Source organism: Antennarius striatus, chromosome 22 (assembly GCF_040054535.1).
Source record: "Antennarius striatus isolate MH-2024 chromosome 22, ASM4005453v1, whole genome shotgun sequence".
Taxonomy (NCBI): Eukaryota; Metazoa; Chordata; class Actinopteri; order Lophiiformes; family Antennariidae; genus Antennarius; species Antennarius striatus.
Window position 1 is genome coordinate 15,909,812 of NC_090797.1, and position 7,689 is coordinate 15,917,500.

Here is a 7,689-nt window from a genome sequence, read left to right on the forward strand (position 1 = left end):
CTCATCAACACCCGAGGCTTTGCCACCGTGCAGTTGTTTAACTACCTCGGTGACTTCGCCCTGAGAGATTGACTCTGATCCCCCATCATCCTCCAGCTCTGCCTCTGCAACAGAGGACGGGTCAGTTGGGGTAGTTGATTCAGGAGTTCCTCAAAGTGTTCCTTCCACCGACCGACAACCTCCTCGGTTGAAGTCAACAGTGTCCATCTTTGCTTTATACAGCTTGGATGGTCCCCCGTTTCCCCCTCCTGAGGTGTCGGACAGTCCTCCAGAACAACTTTGGTGCCGTCTGATAGTCCTTTCTCCTTTGCCTCTCCAAACTCCTCCCACACCCTCTGTTTTGCCTCCATCACAGCCGAGGCTGCAGTTCTTCTGGCCCGTCGGTACCCTGCAACTGCTTCAGGAGTCCCCAGGGACAACATGCCCCTGAAGGCCTCCTTCTTCAGTCGGACGGCTTCCCTGTCCAGCGGGGTCCACCACGGTGTTCGAGGGGTTACCGCCCCTTGAGGCACCCAAGACCTTGAGACCACAGCTCTCAGCTGCAGCTTCAGCAATGGAAGTTTTGAACATCGACCATTCAGGTTCAATGCTCCCAGCCTCCACAGGATGCACGAGGAGCTCCTTCGGAGGTGTGAATTGAAGCCTCACAGACAGAGTCCTCCTCCAGATGTCCAGTTCACCCCGCACTACTCGTTTGGGCTTACCAGGTCTATCCAAAGGTTTCCTCCGCCAACGGACCCAACTCACCACCAGGTGGTGATCAGTTGACAGCTCTGCCCCTCTCTTCACCCGAGTGTCCAAAACACACGGTCGAAGGTCAGATGATACGATCACAAGATCAATCATTGATCTCCGATCCAGGGTGCTCTGGTACCAGGTACACTTATGAGCATCCTTGTGTTTGAACATGGTGTTAGTTATGAACAATCCGTGACTAGCACAGAAGTCCAACAACATAACACCGCTCAGGTTCAGATCAGGGAGGCCATTCCTCCCAATCACGCCCCTCCAAGTGTCTCCATCATTGCCGACGTGTGCGTTGAAGTCCCCCAGCAGAACAATGGAGTCCCCTGAAGGGATCCCTTCAAGGACCCCACTTAGGGACCCCAAGAAGGCCGAATACTCTGAACTGATATTTGGTGCATATGCACAAACAACAGTCAGAGTTCCCCCCCCCCACAGCCTTAAGGCGTAGGGAAGCAACCCTCTCATCCACCGGGGTAAACTCCAACACAGCGGCGCCCAGCCGGGGGCTTGTGAGTATCCCCACACCCGCCCTGCGCCTCACGCCTGACGCAACTCCGAGTAAAACAAGGTCCAACCCCTATCCAGGAGTTTGGATCCAGAACCGAGGCTATGCGTGGAGGTAAGCCCCACCAGACCCAACTGGTAGCGCTCCACCTCCAACACAAGTTCCGGCTCCTTCCCCGCCAGTGAGGTGACATTCCACGTCCCCAAAACCAACTTCTGCCGCCCGGGTCGGGTCAGTCGTGACCCCCTGTCGTCACTGCCACCCACATGGCAGTGCACCCGACCCCATCGGTCTGCCCTGCGGGTGGTGGGTCCACAGGGGTGGGAAGAATCCACGTTGCCTTTTCGGGCTGAGCCCGGCCAGGCCCCGTGGCAGACCTGGCCACCAGGCGCTCGCTGACGGGCCCTCCGTCCAGGCCTGACTCCAGACGTTGGTCCCGGGGCCTCCTCCGGGCAGGGTCACATTTTTCCCTTTTCCGTTTTTCATGGGATATTTGAACCATTCTTTGTCTGGCCCTTCACCTGAGACCTGTTTGCCTTGGGTGACCCTACCAGGAGTACAAGACTCCCGACAACATAGCTCCCCGGATCCTTAGGGCACACAAACCTCTCCACCACGATAAGGTGATGGTTCCTTGGATTATTATTATTATTATTATTATTATTATTATTATTATTAATTTTATTATTATTATTATTATTATTATCATTATTATTATTATTATTATTATTACTACTACTACTACTATAAATACTAATGTCATTACTACTCTTAATACTGTCATTAATACTCTTAATACTAAAGTAATGTCATTACTACCATAAATTCTAATGTCATTACTACTCTTAATACTAAAGTAATGTCATTACTACTCTTAACACTGTCATTAATACTCTTAATACTAAAGTAATGTCATTACTACTCTTAATACTAAAGTAATGTCATTACTACTCTCAATACTAATGTTATTACTGCTCTTAATACTAAAGTAATGTCATTACTACCATACATTCTAATGTCATTACTACTCTTAATACTAAAGTAATGTCATTACTACTCTTAACACTGTTATTAATACTCTTAATACTAAAGTAATGTCATTACTACTCTTAATACTAAAGTAATGTCATTACTACTCTCAATACTAATGGTATTACTGCTCTTAATACTAAAGTAATGTCATTACTACTTTGAATACTAATGTCATTACTACTCTTAATACTAAAGTAATGTCATTACTACCATACATTCTAATGTCATTACTACTCTTAATACTAAGTAATGTCATTACTACTCTTAACACTGTCATTAATACTCTTAATACTAAAGTAATGTCATTACTACTCTTAATACTAAAGTAATGTCATTACTACTCTCAATACTAATGTTATTACTGCTCTTAATACTAAAGTAATGTCATTACTACTTTTTAATACTAATGTCATTACTACTCTTAATACTAAAGAAATGTCATTACTACTCTTAATACTAAAGTAATGTCATTACTACTCTTAATACTGTCATTACTACTCTTAATACTAAAGTAATCCCATTACTACTATAAAGACTGTTAGGGTATAAAATATACTCTCTTATCCTTCTAAGTCACCCAACTCAAACTATCTGACTCAAGACACTAAGACAACAGAACACCCTAACAGAGGAGCGCATACAGAAGTCGAGGAAGGGGACATCAGACGACGAGGTATAATCCACAAGTTCTTTTAGTTGTTTACAGCCAAAGTTAACAGATATCTGGGGCTTCAGGTCACAACTCTAACACGAAACTAGCAGTCAACGATGATGACAAGAAGACCGAATCCCTGCCTGAAGTTGCCCAGTGTTATACACATCGAGATGAATATGCATGAGCTTAAGGCTTGAATGATTTGATTGGCCCTCTTCTGTTGCAGGGAAACATCCGCCGATGGCTGCAGTTCCTTTTTGTCGCGTAGCGACAGTTTTTCCCCGAAACCAACGCTCACGACAGTTCCTGTGTATGAGACATGTTCCAACCACAGAAAGTTGCACAACAGTCATATTATCTGGTGACCCAACTGTGACTTCAGATGCACTGTGACCTTTGCATGACCTGTGAATCTTTTATTCTCTATTCAATATGAGTGTAAAAAGCACAATGACAGCAAAGCATGATTAGTTAACTCTTCAATTCTAATGTCATTACTACTCTTAATACTGTCATTAATACTCTTAATACTAAAGTAATGTCATTACTACTATAAATACTGATGTCATTACTACTCTTAATACTAAAGTAATGTCATTATTACTCTTAATACTAAAGTAATGTCATTACGACTCTTAATACTAATGTCATTACTACTCTTAATACTAAAGAAATGTCATTACTACTCTTAATACTAAAGTAATGTCATTACTACTCTAAACTAAACAGCTTTTTCAATCGGTTCAGCTCCCCCACCACTCCCGGCTCCTCGTCCCGGGCCTCTTCCTGTCCTGCAAACCGCTCCACTGATGCTCCCTTCTCCTGTGCTTCCTCTCCTTCCACCCCTGCCACTTCTCCCGAGCCCACTCCAAGAACTGCGAAGCTCAACGGCCCCACCTCAACCACTGGACTTCCAACCTCGCCACAACCACCTGCTCCCACCACGACGGAGACCATCATCACTGCAGACCTGGTGACGACAACGCTGAGGAGGCTCCGTCCCTATAAGGCGGCTGGACCAGATAAGGTCTCCCCAAGACTCCTCCGAGCCTGTGCTTCGGAACTAGGGGACCCCCTGCAACAATTGTTCAACCTCAGTCTGCGGCTGGGGAGGGTCCCGTCACTGTGGAAGACCTCCTGCATCGTCCCTGTACCCAAGAAAGGACGCCCTACTGAGCTCAACGACCACCGACCGGTCGCTCTTACCTCCCACGTAATGAAGACCCTAGAGCGACTGGTCCTGGAGCTCATGCGTCCACAGGTGCAGGGTGCTATGGACCCTCTCCAGTTCGCTTATCAGGCCAAGGTTGGGGTTGACGACGCTGTCTTGTACCTCCTCCACCGCATACTCTCCTACCTGGACGCCGGGGGCTGTGCCGTCAGAGTGCTCTTCTTCGACTTTTCGAGTGCCTTCAACACCATCCAGCCCCGGCTCCTGTAGGATAAACTGACCTCCATGGCTGTGGACCCCTACCTCGTGAGCTGGATCACGGACTACCTAACGGACAGACTCCAGTATGTCCGTATGGGGGACTGTTTGTCTTCTATGGTGACCAGCAGCACGGGGGCGCCACAGGGGACCGTTCTATCCCCCATTCTCTTCACCCTCTACACATCAGACTTCAAGCACAACTCTGATACATGCCACAGACAGAAGTACTCCGATGACACCGCGATAGTGGCATGTATCCGGGAGGGTGATGAGGGGGGGTACAGGGCATTGGTGGCTGACTTCGTGGAGTGGTGCCAACAGAACCAGCTCCAGCTCAACGTCTTCAAGACAAAGGAGATGGTGCTGGATTTCCGGCGGGCACCTCCCTCTCCACAACCGGTGATCATCAAAGGCAGTGAGGTGGAGGTGGTAGAAAACTATAAGTACCTGGGACTGCAGCTAGACAGCAGACTGGACTGGTCACTCAACTCCAACTGTGTGTACAAGAAGGGGCAGAGCAGGATGTACTTCCTGAGGAGGCTGGCCTCCTTCAACATCTGTCCTAAGCTCCTTTTCATGTTCTATCAGTCCGTAGTCTCCAGTGTGCTGTCATACGCCATTGTGTGTTGGGGTGGGGGGGCCAGGAAAAGAGATATGGACCGTCTGAACAGACTCATCCGCAGAGCGGGCTCAGTGGTCGGGCTGAGCCTGGACTCTGTGGATATGCTTCTGGAGAGCAGGACCTTGTCTAAAATTAAGGCTATCATGAACAACACCAGCCCCCCCCTACACACCACCTTCTCCCAGCAGAGAAGCACCTTCAGCGGCAGACTGCTGTCACACAGCGCCTCCACAGAGAGGCTGAGGTCCTCCTTCGTGCCCCGTGCCATTAGGAGGTACAATGACTCTCTCAGGAGGAGCGGGGGGGAGGTGGCGAGGTCAGCACGGGGTTGAAAATGGATTTAATTTAATTTAATTTAATTTTATACTGTTGTATATATATATATATATATATATATACTGTTATATATATATAACAGTATAAAAAAGTATTTATATATATATATATATAAATTTATTATTTTTTATACTGTTTTATATTTTAATTCAATTTTATACTGTTTAGATTTTATTTTATACTGTTTATATTTTAATACTGAAATATTTTTAAATTTTATACTGTTTATATTTTAGTTATAGTTTAGTATATAAGTCCTGTTAGTGCTACATGTGTCTGTTAGTGTAGTGTATGTCTTGTGGTATGTCCTGTGGTGTCAGTGTTTCTTTTTCTCCTGGTGTTTATCCAGTATTATTTGTTATGTAATGCCTGAGCAGTGGATATATGCAATTTCCTCCGGGATTATTAAAGTATCTATCTATCTATCTATCTATCTATCTATCTATCTATCTATCTATCTATCTATCTATCTATCTATCTATCTATCTATCTATCTATCTATCTATCTATCTATCTATCTATCTATCTATCTATCTATCTGTCAGGATTTGCAGTTGCTTCTCTCTCTCTCTCTCCCTCTTCTGAGTCCCTCATAGTTCCACCTACCTGGGTGTGGCTGTTGCTGGCAGCAGAGCACCACACCTGTGACCAATCTCCAATCTCCAGACCTTCATGAGGACCAGTTTTCCACCATTCATCGCCAGTTCGTTTGTACTGCTTGTCAGTATCCACACCTTGGCTCACTTGAACTTGCACCTTGACTTTTTTTTGATAACTCTGTTCTCTCCGTGTTCCAGTTCTGGTCTGTTGCCTGTTGGACTACAACCATTTCCAGCCGCCTGCTTGTTTTCTCCTCACCTGTCGATTTACCTGTTCAGCCTGATCATCTGGTTCATCATCGCTTCACATTATTTTTAAATAAATCTATTTTGTTCCTTTTACCTGACGTCTGCGCATTTGGTCCTACAGTAAACCGCGACACTATCTATCTATCTATTACTGCTCTTAATACTAAAGTAATGTCATTACTACTATAAATACTAATGTCATTACTACTCTTAATACTAAAGTAATGTCATTACTACTCTTAATACTAATGACATTACTACTCTTTAATACTAAAGTAATGTCATTACTACTCTTCATACTAATGTCATTACTGCTCTTAATACTAAAGTAATATCATTACTACTTTTAATACTAATGTCATTACTACTCTTAATAAAAAGTAATGTTATTATTACTCTTAATACTATAGTAATGTCATTACTACTCTTAATACTAAAGTAATGTCATTACTACTCTTCATACTAATGTCATTACTACTCTTAATACTAAAGTAATGTCATTACTACTCTTAATATTGTCATTACTACTCTTAATACTAAAGTAATCCCATTACTACAATAAATACTAATGTCAATACTACTCTTAATACTGTCATTAATACTCTTAATACTAAAGTAATGTCATTACTACAATAAATACTAATGTCATTACTACTATTAATACTAAAGTAATGTCATTACTTCTCTTCATACTAAAATAATGTCATTACTACTCTTAATACTAATGTCATTACTACTCTTAATACTTAAGTAATGTCATTACTACTCTTAATACTGTTATTATTACTCTTAATACTAAAGTAATGTCATTACTACTCTTAATACTGTTATTATTACTCTTAATACTAAAGTAATGTCATTACTACTCTTAACACTGTTATTATTACTCTTAATACTAAAGTAATGTCATTACTACGATAAATACTAATGTCATTACTACTCTTAATACTAAAGTAATGTCATTACTACTCTTCATACTAATGTCATTACTACTCTTAATACTAAAGTAATGTCATTACTACTCTTAATATTGTCATTACTACTCTTAATACTAAAGTAATCCCATTACTACTATAAATACTAATGTCAATACTACTCTTAATACTGTCATTAATACTCTTAATACTAAAGTAATGTCATTACTACTATTAATACTAAAGTAATGTCATTACTTCTCTTCATACTAAAATAATGTCATTACTACTCTTAATACTAATGTCATTACTACTCTTAATACTTAAGTAATGTCATTACTACTCTTAATACTGTTATTATTACTCTTAATACTAAAGTAATGTCATTACTACTCTTAATACTGTTATTATTACTCTTAATACTAAAGTAATGTCATTACTACTCTTAATACTGTTATTATTACTCTTAATACTAAAGTAATGTCATTACTACGATAAATACTAATGTCATTACTACTCATAATACTAAAGTAATGTCATTACTTCTCTTCATACTAAAATAATGTCATTACTACTCTTAATACTAATGTCATTACTA